The following is an 18,801-nucleotide window of genomic DNA, read 5'->3' as shown; positions in this document are numbered from 1 at the left end:
TTTCTGGATCTTAGGCACTTTCATTCCTCAAGTAGAAGTAGGGAAAATGTCTTTTTCTTTCTCTGTCTTTAAAAATTAAAAAGAAAATTAATTTCTAAGGCGGTAGTTCTCAACCTTGTCTACACATCGAAGTTACCTGGGGGCACTTTGAAAACTCCATGCGCCTTGGTAGCACATCAGGAGCTCCTTATTCAGTGGGTCTGGGATGGGCTGAGGGATCTGTAGTTTAAAAAGCCTCTCAAGTATTTCTGATCTGCTACCAAGTTTGAGAACTGCTTGGGTTTCTTTATTTATCTCCTGTCTTCTTTATTTTTAAAATAATCCTCATTCTGAAAATTCAGTGAACATTGAAAAAACAATAACTCAAACGATCAGATTTCTTAAAAGAAAAACGGAAGAGCTTCCATCAGAATGTTTATGATCTTGTTGTCCTGCCCTCATCAGCCTGCTTCGTATGTGGTGATGAGTGGCTGGGCAGGGTCCTCAGCAGGCGAGCCTGGCTTCAGCTGGAGGACTCAGGAGGGTTTCCCAGATGTTCTCATTCGCCACAACTTCTCCATGACTCTACATGTGTGCCACACAGTCCTGTATCTAGTATGTATTCTCTCTCTTTGACAGACTGCATGTTCCGATCAGACCTTCTGAAAATAGGGCCCCTGGCAGCATACCAGTTTCCCTCATTTGTTATTACTTCCCCTCACTTTGCCCTCAGTTTCCTCTAGTAAATGCCAAGATGGGTACACAACGCTTTATCTGAAACCCTTGGGGCCAAATGTGTTTTGGAATTCAGAATGCCTCAGACTTTGGAAAGGTCGATTCTAGATTCCATATACGACATATCTCCCCCAGTGTGGCCGGAAAAGCACCTTGTAGTCAAGCATTTGCATTATTTCTACAGGAAACAAATGGCTACTCCCATGAAGTGGGATGAATAAAGACTGTAAGTAGCCTCACATCTGAGTGGTTCAGGTTTTACCACCAAACGACATTGCTAGAAACTTTATGAATGAAAACCTTTAGAATTTCAGAGCTCTGTGGATTTTGGAATTGTGGAAGGGACTGAGGACCTGGGGTAGCAGCATTATATAAAACATGTTTTACAAAACTGCCTTTTCACTCACTTTACTAGTTTTTCTCATTGCTTATAACAGAAACACAGTAACATGAAGTTAAGGGATTTCCATGTCAGTTGCTTTCTGAGTATTAATACTTTCCATTTGGTCAGAAATGGAAACCCCAGATAACCCTAGATTTTTTTTGGGGGGGGGGTTAGTGAAACTAAAATAGACTCAACAAACAGACATTTAGAAGATGTTACGATTGGGCCTGGAGACTCAAGCTCAGAAACCTAAATAGCTGACTTAAAGCTCAGGTGGGCCATTCATTGCCCGTGGTCATCCTAGTAACTCTCCCTTCTTCAGCCTTCAGAGATCTTTCACCCTCTAACTGTAAGTTATGTCGTTCTCATAGTTGTATCGGCCTTCTTCGTATCTGTCAGGACATCAGACCAGGGGCTCCTTGGGGCAGGTGAGCCTATCATAGAGATTGAACTGCTAAATATCGTGTGATCTCATTGTCTTCACAGGGTGCTGAGGCCCAAGAGAAATTTGAGTTATGTGCATTTTTTCCCCCTATTAGATTAGCTACTCTTTCAGAGCGGAGTTTCTTCTTGTGTACTCCTCAGAACGTGGGTATTGTTAGTAGGCGGTAAAAAAAAAAATCCTTTTTTTTAATAGTTGATAGTAGAATTCCTCTTGTGAATAAATGGTTTTAAAAAAAGAAAATACCTTGGAGGATTTGAGTGTGAAAAAATAGGCGCACCATAGGATTCAGAAGTCGGGGGCAGAAGAAATGGAAGGTAGAATTACTTTGCATTTAGAAAAATGTCAGTGGTGGTGGGAGAGGGTGGAAAGGAGAGAGAATGAGCAACCTGGGAAATCAGCCAAAAGACTTTATAAACAGGATGATTATTACTCAATTCTAATTGCTTATGGGCCAGCAGTACAAACTGCATCTATTTCTTAATTTCTCTAAACTTTCTGTAGAATCTCTTACACAAAGGCTTTGTGTGGATAACTTTTTGTTGTTGTCTGTGTGTAAAACTAGAGAAGGTAGTTCAAGAACCCAGGTGGCAATAAAGAAAAAGTTGCAAGATGCCGAGTGGAGAACAAGAAGTCAGCTGAAGTAAGAGGTGGTCATGAGAACCTAAGCCCCTGAGGAATACGCAGAAATCGTGGAGAAGGAATTGGACTTTCAACATGAGGTGTGTTGGAGGCAGAAGTAGCTTTGTCTAGATTTTCGAGGCAGAATGACCTTGGATGTCATCTAGATTAAGAAGTATATGCTCAACAAAGGTTATGAATGACATTAAAAAATGATACACGCTGGACTTAGAAGAATGTTACAGTCATCTGCATCATGGAAAGAGTCCCAGAGAGGGAATTAGAAGTTCTTGGTTGGAATTCTTTTTTTTCTTCAACTTCTAGTGTCTTTATTTTTCCTAGAATCTAGATACAATGAACTCAAGCAGGGCAGTCCTCAATGCTGTTTAAGCTTAACACTTTAGTTACTTAAACCACTTCAGTATTTGTAAATGTGAGAACACATATTACAATAACTGGGAAATTAAAATTTGAAATTGTATCAACAAATTTACTTAATATTGATGTAACTACAAAAAAATTTACATGCAACACATGAACTTTAATATCACAGAATTTGGCCTCTATGTAAGTAGCTTACCTATTGACAAAGATACTCTGTGTTTGTCTGTCCTAACCTATGAAGTGTTGCAACTAACAGACCCACTCCCATAGCGTTTCACTATGTCCTTAAAAAACATAGATGATTCTACCTCTCAGACAAAGTGAAAAAACTCAAAATTCCCACCCAGAAAAAATGGTTAGCCCAGAATTATCAAATTTTGAAGTTTCAGCAGATGGAACACCAGAAATAGATTGTGGGCAACTCTTACTTAAGTTTTTTACCCAAGTAGTACTATAGGAATTTACAGTGTTGATCAAAAGAAGACACTGTTTTCTCATTAAACTTTGTTTTAATGGATGTCGAAATTCTGTGACAGATTTTTAGTCAAGTTGTTTCCATTACAAAGTACTGATTTTAAAAACAAATAACTTAAAACTGCCACACACAGAAAAAAAACAAGTGGTGCATAAAACTTTTGCCTTTCCTTCTGAAGATTTTATGATGCATTATCATTAATGACTCTTTTACTGTTAAACTTAAATGGCCAATAGAGAAATAGTTCTGAGACTATTCTTCTAATACTGATTAAGACTGGAAGGGCTGGTATTAGGGATAATATCCATTTACCTTCTGAGCTCTCCAGCACACTGGGTGACCTTGCCAGCTCCAGCAACCATTTGTCCACTGCTTTGATGACACCCACAGCAACCGTCTGTCTCATGTCACAAACAGCAAAAAAGACCCAGAGGAGGATAGTTAGAGAAGCTCTCAACACACGTGGGCTTACCAGGAACCATATTAACGATGGCAGCATCACCAGATTTAAGAATTTGGGGCCATCTTCCAGCTTTTTCCTGGAATGACAATAAATCTTCGCCTTCAGCTCAGCAAACTTGTAAACAACATGAGGTGGGAGACAATCCAGCACAGGTGCATAGCCAGCACTGATTTGGCCTGGATGGTTCAGGATAATCACCTGAACTGTGAAGCCAGCTGCTTCCATTGGTGGGTCATTTTTGCTGTCACCAGCCGCGGTGCTAGGATGAACGTCTTTGACAGACACATTCTTGACATTGAAGCCCCCATTGTCCTTAGGGAGAGCTTCACTCAAAGCTTTACAGTGCATTGCAACAGACTTTACTTGAATTGTAACATTTCTAGAGCAAAGGTGACCATTATTCTGGGTTTGAGAACATCAGTCTCTATTGGCAAATTATCAATACTACCAACTTCGTAGCTGACTGGAGGGGGAGATGCAAGGGCTTATCAGTTGGATGAGTTGGTGGCAGGATGCAATCTAGAGCTTCAAGCAGCACGGTTTCACTGGCATTGCCATCTTTCCAGGTGACTTTCCATATCTTGAACCAAAGCATGTTTGCACTTGGCTCCAGTATGTTGTTACCATTCCAACCAGAAATTGATGCAAATGCTACCACATTGGGGTTGTAGCCAATTTACGTAATGTAGATGTGACTACCTTAGCAATTTCTTCATATCTCCTCTGGCTATAGGGTGACTCAGTGGAATCCATTTTGTTAACATTAACAATTAGTTGTTTCGCACCTATTATGTGAGTCAGAAGAGCATGCTCACAGATCTGCCCATCCTTGGAGACAGCTGCTTCAAATTCACCAAAACCAGCAGCAACAGTCAGGACAGGACAGTCAGCCTGAGATGTGCCCGTAATCATGTTTTTGATAAAGTCACTGTGTCCCAGGGCATCGATGACGGTCACATACTACTTGCTGGTCTTGAATTTCAGGGAGATATCAGTGGTGATACCATGTCTTCTTTCAGCTTTCAGTTTATCCAAAGGCATACTTTCCCATCTCAGAAGCCTCCCTCTCAAATTTTTCTATGGTTCTTTTGTTGATTCCACCACATTTGCAGATCAGATGGCCAGTGGTGATAGACTTGCCCTAAACTATGTGTCCAGTGATGATGATATTGATATGTGTCTTTTCCTTTCCCATTTTGGCTTAGATTTAGAGGTGTTTTTCATCACACCTGTGTTCTGGTGGCAAATCCGTTGCAAAAAAGTGGGTTTGAATTCTGTGGCATTAAATAATTGCGTGACTTTGTGAAGACACAACTACTCTGGGCTGCAGTTTTCTTATCTGACAAAGGAGAGAGGAAACAAATTATTGGTTCTCTTATCTGTAAAATGGCTCAGATGGTAACTGAGATGCCCTAGGAAGGAGCACAGAATTTGGAATCAGAAATATCCATTAGGTTTGCATCCTGCTTCTGCCATTCACCGACTGCGTGGCCTTGAGTTAGCTACTTAAATTCCCAAGCCTCAGTTTCTTCATCTATGAAGTAGCAATAACACCTATGCCTCAGATGGCTTTGAGAGGATTAAGTATTTTAGCCTAGGTAGAGATGCTTGATAAATATGAAACCCGTCTCTTTCAGATTTAAGTTCAATTTCTTTGCTCAGTTTCCTTCTTCATGACCTTGAAAGAGAAAAATTCCTGGTTCTGTTTTATAGGTTAGTCCAACTTCATGCTAACTTACCTTTGTCGAGTGAAAAAAGAAATAACATGAAGTAACACTAATTCAGCTTTGCATTTTGCCAATTATATGGAATTTAACAGCAATATTCAAATGCATCTGTTGCTATGGTTACTGATTATAATGTACTAAGTATTAACCAAGAAAGCTCTATTTAAGGAACGGTATCCAGAGAGGTGGTGATAAATTTTGCCTACAAATTCGTTCACTACTATGCAGTTTCTATTTCTAATATAAAGATATTACTTCCCCAGAATCAATTCTAAATCCCAAGTCTGTTTGTTTCAGTAATCCTGGAAAACACAGTGGTAGTGGAACTCTTGCTCACTTTTTTTTTTTTTTTTTGCCTTGGAATAATTGGAGGCTGCAGCTGTCATCCACTTGACTCTAATTCCACTAAACCAGGGGTAGCTCCATTTCGGTTTATAGTAATAGGCAGCCCACAGCAAAGTATGAAATGCTCAATTCTCCTATGCAAATAGGAAGTTCCACTCTTCATCAGGATTGTGTCCCAACATTTCTTCTCTCTAAGTAGCCAGCCATCATCAGAATGGCTGGGCAGGACTTCTTCCGACTAAGCACTGCCTCTGCAGTATTGCTGAAGAACAGCTAGAGGAAAGGAACAGGTCTATCTGCCTTCTTTTTGTCCATATTTCTTGGGTGCCTACACCTTCTGTCTCCTGAGGGTCTCAGTATCTTGAGAGGGGAAAGAGGGCTCTTCCTTGTACCTACGAAGTGTTGATGGGCCACTTTTTCTAAACCTTCTATTTCTTGTTGGCCTCATAGTGTTTCTGTTTCAACCAGAGCTTATATCTGAGCCTTACCTACCAAAGAGAGCTAGAGTAAGGGGAGTGTGTCTGAGAATGGGTGGAAAGCATGTGTAATTATACAGGACCATCAAAAAATATCATTCTTAATATTGGTTCACATTTTCATCTGTTACCTTAATGGGATATGTATATACTGTATTAACCCAACCCCTTTATAGTCACCCCTAGATTGAAAAAATAGTTCTTAGCTGATGAACAATTTCCAAATGATTACTGTATTTTAAAATATGCTCTGCTAAACACTATCTTAATGTGGGTTGCCTATACTTCTGACGTAATATTTCCTTTTATTTGTATGGGCCACAATCTTTGATAAGTATTTATGATGCTGAATTTTCAGTTCCTAAAAGAAATGAGCAGATTATGGAAGATTTTCTATGGTGTTTTTGTTAAGATGGTAATGAAGGGCAAAGAGACCTGGTGCTGATTTAATTCATTTTGCCTTGGAAAGCCACAATGCCCTAAACTATAAATATACCTTAAACTGAGAGCTTCAGTGTTTCAGTGTAGGTATAACATCAACACTATGTCTTAGATTTTGACTGATGAGCAGGAAGAACTTTGTCAGGTCAGCATGACCAAATTATGCTAATGTATCTTGCTCTAACAAAGGGAAGTGACAAAGCCATATCAATTCAACTTCCTGAATACTTATTAAATCTGTGTATTTATTTTTATTTTTATTACCACCACCCCAACAGCTTATCTCACCAGAACTCCAGGAATAACTTTTTCTAACCAATCTGCCCTACATCCACTCTTTCCCATTGAGTCTCCATAATATAACCAAACTGATCTTTTAAAGACTCAATTTTTAGAGACTCATGACTATATTTGAATTGGTCAGTGATTTCCCATTGTCCTTAGAATAAAGCGTCAAATCCTTAATGAGGTCCACAGGCCCTCTACAATCTGAGCTTTCTCCACTTTTCCAACCTTATGTTGGGCAATTCTTCACACCAATCTTAAATTTCTGTTTTCTTTTCTTTTCTTTTTTTTTGCTGAGGAAGATTGGGCCTGAGCTAACATCTGTGCCGATCTTCCTCCACTTTATGTGTGGGTTGCTGCCACAGTGTGGCTGATGAATGGTGTAGGTCCACACCCAGGATCTGAACCTATAAACCTGGGCCGCCGAAGCAGAGCATACAGAACTTAACCACTATGCCACAAGGCTGGCCCCTCCATTTCTTGAATATACCAACCTTTCCATGTTGATGCCTTCATGCATGATGTTCCCTTTTCCTGAAATGCTCTTCCCAAAAACTCTTTGCCTGACCTGGGGGGCAGTATCCTTACACTGGTAGGTTCTCAGAGGTCCACGATTAAAGCTCAGAATCATACAACACTGGAGAGAGGCCTTTCAGAGGCTGATTAAAATGTAAAACTGGATTTATATGATCTGAAAGTCTTCAGCATATCCTATACACACACACATAGCATTATCTAAAAAAAAAACTTCACAATGTCTGTTAGTTTGTAAATGTTTGTGGCCTGCCATTTAATCCTTAGAGCTAATATTTTATTTCATAATAGTTCAAATTGCAGTTCAAATATGAATCATATCCTAGCAGGGTAAAGAAACTGATCAAAACATTTACACTCCATTCAATGCTATTGTAAGGTGGGGAGATGGCTTTCCCCAACAACAAATGGCTGTGATGAGACAGAGATCTTAACTCATTTGGCTGATTAATTACATTTCGATAAGTAGTTATTAATAAAATAACTAATGTTTAATATAACTCGGATTCTATTGTGAGGTCATTAACTGGTGATCTGCAAGCCAGAATTAGCCTCTAAACATCTTTTGTTTAGTGTATACAGTATTAAAAAACATTTGAGGCAGTATTTAAAAATTGGGAGAATGAAAATAATCGAGACTTCTAGCTTCCTCAAACCTGGGAGATTCTGATGACCTGGGATTCGTATTCTCCTCTTGGCCATAAGCAGCTGGAGTGGAGGGGCAGGTGTTCCTTTTAGGGAGGGCAGTGTTTCTCAAAACTGGGTGTGCCTTAGAACCACCTGGAGGGCTTGTTAAGAGATTGGGGGCCCTGCCCTGGAGTTTCTGATTCAGTAGGCTGGCTCTGAAAATGTGCATTTCTAATGAGCTCCTGGGTGATGCTGATGCTGTAGGTAAAAGGTCCACACTTTGAAGACCACTGAGGTGGGAAATGTCTTTTCCAGCAAACCATGGTCTTCTCACTTCTTATTGATTCCCTTAAGCTGGGTATCCACTGCCTGTTATCAGCAAGCTCACCTTGTTCCCCTTGGCCTATTTAGAGAATATTTTTTCCCTATGCATCTCTTCTGAAAGTAGGAAAATAAAAAAAAAAAAAAAAAGGAGAAATCTGTATCTTTGTGAAAGTGAAGGCTATTACAACATGCTTACCATGCAAACACTTGGCCCTTTTCACTCATATTCATTTCCGAAGCCTTTTGAGTTTGTGAGCTCAGTTCCATGGCAACTTCACACACGAGCAGAACTTACCAATGCACTTGGACAGTCGGATTCTGGCTTTCAGTCATTCAGACCCGGGTTTGAGCTCCTGGTTCTGCTGTTTACCGGCTTGGTGACCTTGGAAACCTTCTGAATCTCATTAAGCCTCTTTTCCTCATCCACAATATAGGGATTTTAGCGACACCTACTCCATTGTGTTAGTGTAAAATTAAAAGATTGAATGTGAGGAGACCGGTACACAATAATTGCTCAATAACTGTTATCTGTCAATGTTATTGTTGACATTTTAATACCGATTTTAAAATGATATAACCATACGATGGAAGAAGAGAAGAGAAATGAAGCAGAAATGGAAAGTGTTAGGAACCTGGAAAAGCTGGATCAGGAAGGTTAAAATGTGCAGAGGTTTTCAAAAAGTGCAAAGAACAATAAAAGTAGAGCCTCAGTCATTTTTTAGAGTAAGATAAATAAGGAAGAAATATTTACTGCTTAACATTGCATAATGGTTTTTTTAAATCACCTTGTTTTATTTTTTATTTATTTGTTTTTTTAAGGAAGATTAGCCCTGAGCTAACTGCTGCCAATCCTCCTCTTTTTGCTGAGGAAGACTGGCCCTGAGCTAACATCCGTGCCCATCTTCCTCTACTTTATATGTGGGACGCCTACCACAGCATGGCTTGACAAGTGGTGCATAATGTTAACAGACAAGAGAAAAAACCCAGAACTACTAGTGTTTTAATGTTCTTCTTGGTCAAAGAGTAGTATTTTCAGTCAGAAAGAGAAGAATAGACATTGGAAAGAGGCATCTAAATTCTCAGAGACAGAGAGCTATCCAAAGGATTTCATATTAGCAATGTCATGGGCTACTGGAAAAGGGGCGGGTAAGACTGCGAAACCACAGACTATGACGAATCACAGAGCGTGAGTAGGTGTCCAGACAGTGACCCAGAGACAGATTTTATCCTGACTTCCCAAAGGGAGAAGAGGAGGAGTGTCCTCATTCTCAGCACTTCATGAAGTGTAACCAATAAGCTTGATGCTTACCCCAAGCGGGCGATTAAATGGATTGTTTGTGAGCATTCAGGAAAAGAAAAGAATGATCGTAAAGAGTTGCTATTGATTCTTAAATGTAAGTTTGTTTTTTTAAACACGGATTGTGTGGAGGTTTATTTATTTATTTATGTATAATTGACATATAATATCCTATCAGTTTTAAGTGTACATCACAGTGATTTGATCTTTATATACATTATGAAATGATCACCATGATAAATCTAGTTATCCATCAGCATACAAATTATTACAATATTATTGACTATATTACTTATGCTGTACATTATATCCCCGTGACATTAACTTTATAACTGGAAGTTTGTATCTCTTAATCTCCTTCACCTATTTTGCCCATCCCCAACCCATCCCCCTCTGGTAACCACTAGTTTGTTTCCTGTATCTATGAGTCTGTTTCTGTTTTGTTTTGTTTGTTTGTTTTGTTTTTTAGATTCTACGTACAAGCAAAATTATACAGGATTTGTTTTTCTCTGTCTGACCTATTTCGCTTAGTATAATACCTTCTAGGTCCATTCAGGTTGTTGCAAATGGCAAGATTTCACTTTTTTAATGGCTGAGTAATATTCCATTGTATATATATATATACCACTCTTTCTTTATCCATTTATCTGTCTATGGATACTTGGGTTGCTTCCATATCTTGGCTATTGTAAATAATGCTGCAATGAACATAGCGGTGCAGATATCTCTTCGAATTAGTGTTTTTGCTTTCTTTGGATAAATACCCAGAAGTAGAATTGCTGAATCGTATGGCAGTTCTATTTTTAATCTTTTGAGGAACCTCCACACTGTTTTCCATAGCAGCTACACCAATTTACCTACCCACCAACAGTGTACGAGGGTTCCTTTTTCTCTACATCTTTGCCAACAATTGTAATTTTTTGCCTTTTTGATAATAGCCATTCTGATAGGTGTGAGGTGATATTTCATTGTGGTTTTGATTTGCATTTCCCTGATCACTAGTGATATTGAGCATCTTTTCGTGTGCCTGTTGGTCATCTGTACTTCTTTTTGGAAAAATATCTATTCAAGTCTTCTGCCTGTTTTTAAATCAGGTTTTTTGTCTTTTTGATGTTAAGTTGTGTAAGTCCTTTATATATTTTGGATATTAACCCCTCATTGAATGTATGGTTTGTAAATATCTTCTCCCATTCAGTGGGTTGCCTTTTAGTTTCATTGATGGTTTCCTTTGCTTTGCAAAAGCTTTTTAGTTTAATATAATCCCATTTGTTTATATTTGCTTTTGTTGCCTTTGCCTGAAGAGACAGAGTCATAAAAATATTGCTAAGACTAATGTCAAAGAGCTGACTGCCTGTGTTTTCTTCCAGGAGTTTTATGGTTTCAGGTCTTAAATGTAAATTTTGTCAGTATATTCATTTTCCTTTCTGGTAAGATTATTAAGCTAGAAGACCATGGAAATGATTCACTCATTCAGCAAATATTTATTGAATACTAACTAGGTGCAGACGTATTGTCTGTCACCTTTTTCTTGGAGAAATAGGCAGTATGTTCATTTATTAATGAACATGGGTTGGAGTCAAACAATCTAGAAAGGAGTGGAACAGAGATCTGACCAGGTATACAAAAAAGGAAGTGGTAGTCTTTACCATAATTGGAAATACAAAGGAGTTGCTGAAGGGGGTAATAGAAAACAAATTTATTTTTGGACTTGTGTTTAAAATATGTAAGTGAGTGCAGATGTCTATTCACATACAGATATGGAGCTCAGAAGGCCCTGGACTGGAGACACAGATCTGGGAATCATTAGCTTGTACAGTTGTTAAAGTTTTCACAGTGGCTGAGATTTCTCAGAGGGATGTATTGAGTGAGAAGAGAGCTAAGGCTAGATCGCAGAGAACACTAATATTTTAGAAAAGAAGAAAAGGAGCTTACAAAGAGGCCTGAGAGACAAAGTTCAGGAAGGTAGGAGGAGAACCAGAAGAGAGGTGTTACTTGGCTGAGGAAAGAGAGAAACTCCTGTGTAGTGCTGAGGACTCAGGTGGATTTGAAAGACATGCTTTGGCTGTGATGCCCATCAGCAGTGGTGTGTGATTTTTGTCCAGCAGTCCTCAGCTGTACAGCCCTCACCTCAGGGTGGATGAGAGGAAAAGGGAGAGGTACTTAATGGTCTAAGAATCAGGGGTTTGCAGAGATGGTAAAATGAAAGAAGGAGGAGGGGAAAGAAGCTCTTGGAGAAATAGATTTGTATGGTGATTAAATTTAAGATAATGTGATACTGAATGGGCAGGAAAATATTGGTTAACATAAGTAAGACTCAAAATTGAGCATAGTTGGAACAGGGGGTCAAATGCAGCAGAGTGAAAAATTTGATGGGGATGTGTGTACTTCCCTTCACTTTCCCAAGGATGCAACAGACAAGGATCAATTCCTGTGGAATGAACCTACACGTATACTCCACCCTCTTTCCTTTTCTCTTTCCCCTAAAGTGATAATAAATCTTTAATTGATATTTTTCTCTTTTTAAGAATGGCTTTTCAAAGAACAATGAGCTGAATCAACATTTTTCCGTCTGGACATAAGAACCATGTGGAGGTCAATTGACAGTCATACAGGTGGAAAATACCTTTCAGATTTTGTAGTTGACTTTGAGTTCACTAATAACAATAATATTAATAGTGTAGATGACATTTTGATCATTTATGATGAGTCAGGTGGTTATAGAATTTTTATATGTATAGTAGATATATGAGTCTCAGTCCACAGACTCTGTTAACCTAGAAAAACAACTTAAAAATTTCTTCTAACTCAGCTCAATCTATGTTTAATCCTCCTACTGCCAGGCTGAGAGCAACAATTTCAGGTAAATTTTGGTTTCTCCCTCCCTGTGAGGTTGAGACAAAGACCCTGGAGGGATTTACGCACATGCCTTGACCACTAAATTGGGGGAGTGGGGTCCTTCTGGCGCTGAGTCATCTGTTCACCTGGAGCTACCCTGAGACAGCATTTGGCCTGCAGCATGGCCTATTAGGATTGGATGCTCACACAGATGATTTGCTGTATCACTTAAGGGCAGGGAAACCATAAGAGGCGGTGGACTATTGTGCCTAGACTCTGCACAAAGCCATTTCCTCTGTGGGCTATTGCTCCCTCCCCAGGGGCAGTGCCTAGAAAGAAAGGAACTTGGCTCCTGGAGCCCTCAGTCTATCTGTTTTCATTGCCCCCTCTTCCTCACTCTCCCTCCCTCAGCCCACATAGAATTCCATTCTAGGCAAGGAGTAGAGGAAATTACGGCTCTCTGACCCCTGCTTCTTCCGTACATTGTGTCTATACATCATCCTCCAAACTCTAAGGTCCCCTTTTTAAAACACAGAGACAAAAAGTGCGCATTGGCTATTTCTACCTTCTGACCAGCTGCCTCCCCTGCCTGGAACAATGAGCTCGGAGTTGCCCATATATTTGGAAAAGGGGGAATATCAGGAGAAGAATGCTCCAAAATCACCATACATCACACTCACAGTAAGTTCTGTATTCTTGCAGCAACAAAATTTGAAAATTCGGTAGAGTCTTAGATATTTGTATTAAAGGGTCCTTCCAAATTTAAGATTCTATAATTCTATGAGTGTTAGGTGAGACCAGTTGGTTTGTGCTGCTGGAAAGGACAGGAAAAGCCCTGGGTAGCTTTCGAACAGATGGCAAAAGTGGGTCAGACGCTGAGAGAAGGGGCTCTGGCCTTGAGATTTGAGAGTGCTTGAAAGATTCTTAAGAAACAATGGTGACCAAAATTGAAAACTCTTATCTGAGGCCTAACTGTTGACTTTCTCTCCTCTCTTGAAACCTCTCACCACTAAATGGAGGTTTTCACTTCTCTGCCAGGCTGGGCCCGGCCATTTCCCAACTCCAGTTTCTCCTCTGACTGTGACTTGACAGGATGTCTCAGTCCTTGGTGACCCTCACTTTTCTGCCTTGGGGTCAGGACATGGTCGCCTCTGAAATTTTACAGAACCTCATTATCGATGAACATTTATTGATGTGGGTTGTTCAGGGCCCCATGATAAGGTTTCATATATTGTAAACCTCAAGGGGCTTACAATCACATGGGAGGGATGGGGTATGTGCATAACCCAGCATAGCACGTCCCAAACATCCTCTATGCTATGGCTCCAGGAGTTTGGAGAAGAGGAGCATGAAGCAGAACTCTCAGCTGCTGAATCGAAAAGGCATGTGCTTGTGACACTTGAATCGCAGCTGCTTTCTGGAACCCCACCTAAAAATAGTTTGAGCTCAATCTGCAGAAATTCTGACCTGAGTGGTTATGCTTGAGTTCGAGAAAGATGAGTTATTCTTAGATCTTTATAAGCAACTGAGAAGGAAGTTTCAACCTCAGCAACATCAGCAATTAAGACTAATGATATCTGACTCCCAGACTTATGCTTTGAAGGATAAATGAGACTATGCAGATGAAAGAATCCTGATTGCCACTCAGACATTTACTGGTATTGTTTGTTATTATTATATATTCAAGAGGCACAGCAGGTCCTTTTACATTTTGGTCTGACTACTGAATCCCGACTGAGGCCATTCCCTCCAAACTGATCACTCTGGTGTTTAAATCGGATTCTGAAAGCCTCAGAATTTAAAAATTGCTATTGAAGATGAATGTCCTGCCTTTTATGTTGCATTTTTGAAAGTGATTCAATCAGAGAAGTACTTTGATGTTGTAAATACCTACACATCAGCTCATCTAATTTTAAATTAATCAAAATATTTAGGCATCTTCACAGAAATTTCTCATATTTATAAAACAAGGCAATAGTTATTTACTTGCTGGTATTATAAGACGTTTTGGGAAATCTCTATGTGACTTGTAAAAAGGAATAAAAGCTAGTTTCATGCAACTCCATTGTCAGAATAATGAATGCTCTAAAAACACATTGATTTAAAGCCTGCCCAAACCTCTCCCTCAGGCTGCAGAGTGTGCCCAGTGAGTCTTAGAAGGAAGGAAAGTTTTCCTTTGTCCCACTTCCTGTACCTCTTTGGAGCTGGGCTACTAGCCAGTGTGAGCAGAGAATGAGTAAACTGTTAAAAGGTGAACAGCCAACGTGATGTTCTCAGCATCTCTCAAAGGCACTAAGGAAACGTTGCAGGGAGCTGAGTAGCAGCCAGAGAGCACCCCGGAGAGCGCACAGAGGCTTCTTACTCCACAGGATTACATTTTCAAGGGGGTTTGAATTGGTGGGGGGGGGGGGGGGGGCCCGGGGGGGGGGGGGGGGGGGGGGACACCGGGGGGATGGCAGGGGAGGTGGGAAAAAAGCTTGTTGGGTAGGAGCAGTGGGGGAAGCTGGTCCAGTATTAAAAATGTGCTATAGATGCTCCCTAAGGTGAAAAAGCCCCACAATCAAGAAAATTCAGACAACCAGAAAGAGCTGTAAATCTTAAAAATGAGGCTGAATTTCCAAGTGACATATGACAATCACTTTTAATCATTAAGAATCCTACGTCATATTCGCAAGGACTTCCTTTTCTTAAATCATTCATAAATGGCTTTTTAAGATTCTCCTACTACAGCTAGGTGAGTTAGCACATACCCACCCTGCCCTCTAGACTAAAACCACCCAGGAATTATGAGTAAATGTCTGTGACATTTTGGTTCATTGGAGTTGGTGTTGGGGGAACTTTTGAGCATTAGCAGATACAGGCATAACCTTTGATTGTCTTCACCAATGTGGTTTGATGCAAATTTGCGTTGGAAAGTGGGCAGAGGCAGAGGAATTTGGAAAACATATGAAATTGTTTACTAGCCTTGTATGTTTGTGACCTTTCCATGGCAAAATATGAAAAGAACTTTGTAGAATTGTATGCTTTAATGATAATAGAATATGGGCATATAGGTAACAGAGAATACAATTTATTTAGAACACATTGTAGGGCTGAAAACTCTATCGAGTTTGCCACCCCACCTGGGAATCTGTAAGAGATCCTAACTGACATGTGCTGCTAGCTGTGGGAGGATTGACCGCAGGAGGGGGGAACTGAATCAGGGAATAAAATGGGGCAGAGATTGGAGGTGAGAGATTAGCACCAGCACAGCACCATCCAGAAGGTATGACAAGAGACTGCAGGTGTTGGACCGTGCAATGGGCAGCATCAGGAGAACCCAAAACGAGAGTGTGGACAGGGAGATTTTGAACCACAGAGAATTTCAGAGCAAGCAATATTCAAGGTTTAACCAGTGCTGCCCAATAGAAATAGGTAATTTAAAATTTTCTACTAGCTACATTTAGAAAAATGAAAATAAATTCTAAAATATATTTTATTGAACCCGATCTATCCAAAATATTATCATATCAACATGTGGCACTAACTATACTTCAAATGCTCAGTAGCCACGTGTGGCTACAGACAGCACAGAAATCAGGCAGGCTTTCTGCCCCAGGGAAGTCTACCAGGCCGGAGGAAGACTAACCTCATGATGGCCGATGGAAATTAATATGTTAATGGATAATTCACAGAAGAGAAAATAAAAGTGATTAGAAAATTCACTAGAAAATTTTCATCTAACTTGTGGTCAAAGCTATAAAAATTAAAATATCAGTGAGGTACTATTTCTCACCTGTCAAAATAGCCAAAGTTTAAAAAATTTCAGTTGTTTGAAGATGCGCTAAAACTAATATGCTATTAGTAGTGCAAATTGGTATAACTCTTTTGGAAAATAGCTTTACATTTCATGTCAAGAGCTTTGAATTGTTTTTCAACTTCTAAGACTACCGCAAAAATACTCCCACAAAAACACAATCATTTATTGAGTGTTTATTATACAATAGATAATATACTTAGCATTTCGTGCATTTTAAGTGTTTTATTCCTCAGAGCTCTATGAAGTAGTTGTTACTAACCAGTTTTAAGCCTATAAAAATAAACGAAAGTATAGAAAAAGTTTATACATTAATGTTATTATAGCATGATTAAACGAAGCAAAAAAATAGAAGCCAAGAAAAACTGGGAAAAAACTTGTCTTAAAATCAGGGAATGGTTACTTAAGTAAAACTACTCAATGGAATTGTGTCTTTACTCAAGCGTTCTTAAAGAAGATGTAATGACATGGAAAAATACATGTCTTAGTTTGCTATTGCCTCAATAAAGCTGCAAAACAAACAAGCACTAAATTTGGGTGGCATACAACAGGAAGCATTTTTTTCTCATGCACATGTTTGCAGGTTAGCTGAGATGTGGCTCTGCTTTTGGCTTCAGCTAAGCTGGCGTTGGTTGCAGGTTCAAGTATGATGCACTATATTTATTTTGGAGCCCTGACTGAAGGGGCATTTGCCTTCAGGGGGAAGCTCTTCTCATGGCAGACTCCCAGAGTGCAAGAAGGCAAGAGGTCAAGAGTAACTGCACAGCATATTTTATGTACCTGCTTGCTTCATATTTGCTAACTTCTCATTGGCTAAAGCAAGTCACATGGCCAACCCTAAAGTTGAAGGTAGGAAGTATTCTCTGCTTGCCTCAAGAGTATGGTAGGAACATGTATCTATAATTCTGTGATCAGGGGAATAAAGAATTGGCACCAATAATCCAATCTATCACAGTCTGGTCTCTGTCATTATCATTCACATCCCTCCCACATGTACCCACCCCCACACCAACATCCCCCCAAATCTCATTCATGATGACATCAGGCTAGGAAAATATTATCTCTGCATCTACGTCAACTCCAGATGGGATTCCTCTTCGTCTAGAGACCTTTGAACTAAAAAGACAAGTTATCTCCCCCTCCCACAGCCAACATACAAAAGTGGAACAGGAACAAGGTGACCACAATAAACATCCTTATTCTAATATGGGAAGATTGAGAAGCATATAGTAGTCACGGGTTTATAGCAATTGTGAAATCCTGGTAGGCAAACGTTGTCAGGTTCCCCTACCTTGGGGGAAGGGAATGTTCTTGGATTAGACCCCATTACTGCTCCCTGTAAGTAGCTCCCCAGACCCGAGTCCACTCTTCCCCAGGCTCTTGGCTCCCCTCTTTGGGAGGTCCTTCTTTGCCAAAATCCTTCCTTGGCTATGCCTGAAGACGGCATTGGAGAATATGCCCAGTTTGGAGGCTGCTTCCTGCCTGAAGAAAATTGGGGGAGGAGGAGTCCAGAGGTATTTTTATGTCTCAAAGAGTCATAATCACTTTAGTGCAACCTGACACAAATTTTCTTGATACAGTTTAACTTTTTATCCCTGCAAATCCTGAGATTTATGGGCTCTGTTCACTCAATTCTGTTTGCAAACCAGCCATGTTTTTCTCCGAACCCATCTCTTACAGTATGTTTTCAAATGCAGTGAGCAAGAACCCACTTACTCTATCAACACTGTGCCTTGAAACTTGCTTGCCCATCATCCTAACTTTCTCAGGTGCATTTTCTGTCTTTTGGTTTGCCGCAAGTAACAGTTATAACAAATGTTTCACTACTATATAACATGGATCACATTTTTCCGGGCTCCTATAACAATTTCCTTGTAGCCTGTTCCACCTTCTAAAACCGATGGCATGTATTTTGGGATTTATTATAGCAGGACCTCATTTCTAGTTCTAATTTCTGTCTTATTCTGTTATTGCCATAATAATGCTGTGTAACAAACAATCACAAAATTTCAGAGTCATGCAGCAATAAACATCGGTTTCCCACTTATGTCATTTGGCTAGGATTTGCCTCGGCTTCCAGCTGAGCGCCAGCTGGACTTAGCTCCTGGCCTTGAGATGGTTCGGGTCTACTCCACTTGTGGTCATTCTGCAGCTGTGGCTGTATGAGCTCTTCCATTATGGACAATCACATTGCAAGGAACAAGCCCAGCCATATCAGCACTTTCCAAGTCTCTACTTACGTCATGTTGTATTAATCATGACTTTTTATCTTGTATTTTTGATGCTTTGACATCATGGGGCCTTGCTGGCCCTGGAGGGAGTGCCCCTCCCAGAGTTAGTTAATTCCTAGAAAGAGCACACAACTAGCCTTGAGAGTGTACATTTCATATGAAAATCAATACAGAGGCCGTACCCCTACGTACCCCTATGGTGACCTTTACCAAGCTCTTCCACTCTAGGCCAATATCCCCCCTGCCCTAATCGCCCCAGGGCCAGGTAGCACACAACTTAGGACAGCCCCTACACCACAGAGCCCATTGAAATTATTCAAACTGGCGAATCCCGATTTTCCTGCCCCTACCATTCCTTCCCACAGAAACCACAGTAAAGCTCTTCCCCACATTTTCCCC

General features: G+C 40.1%; 1 pseudogene; it reads right to left on the bottom strand.

Annotated features, from left to right (window-relative positions):
* Window positions 1-3,329: 3,329 nt before the first annotated feature.
* LOC124251812 (elongation factor 1-alpha 1-like) lies at window positions 3,330-4,679 on the bottom strand (annotated as a pseudogene).
* Between the last annotated feature and the right edge of the window lie 14,122 nt (window positions 4,680-18,801).

This window comes from Equus quagga, chromosome 14, assembly GCF_021613505.1.
Source record: "Equus quagga isolate Etosha38 chromosome 14, UCLA_HA_Equagga_1.0, whole genome shotgun sequence".
NCBI classification, from domain to species: domain Eukaryota; kingdom Metazoa; phylum Chordata; class Mammalia; order Perissodactyla; family Equidae; genus Equus; species Equus quagga.
Note: the sequence above shows the minus strand (reverse complement) of the source record. Positions and strands in the feature narration are given on the sequence as shown.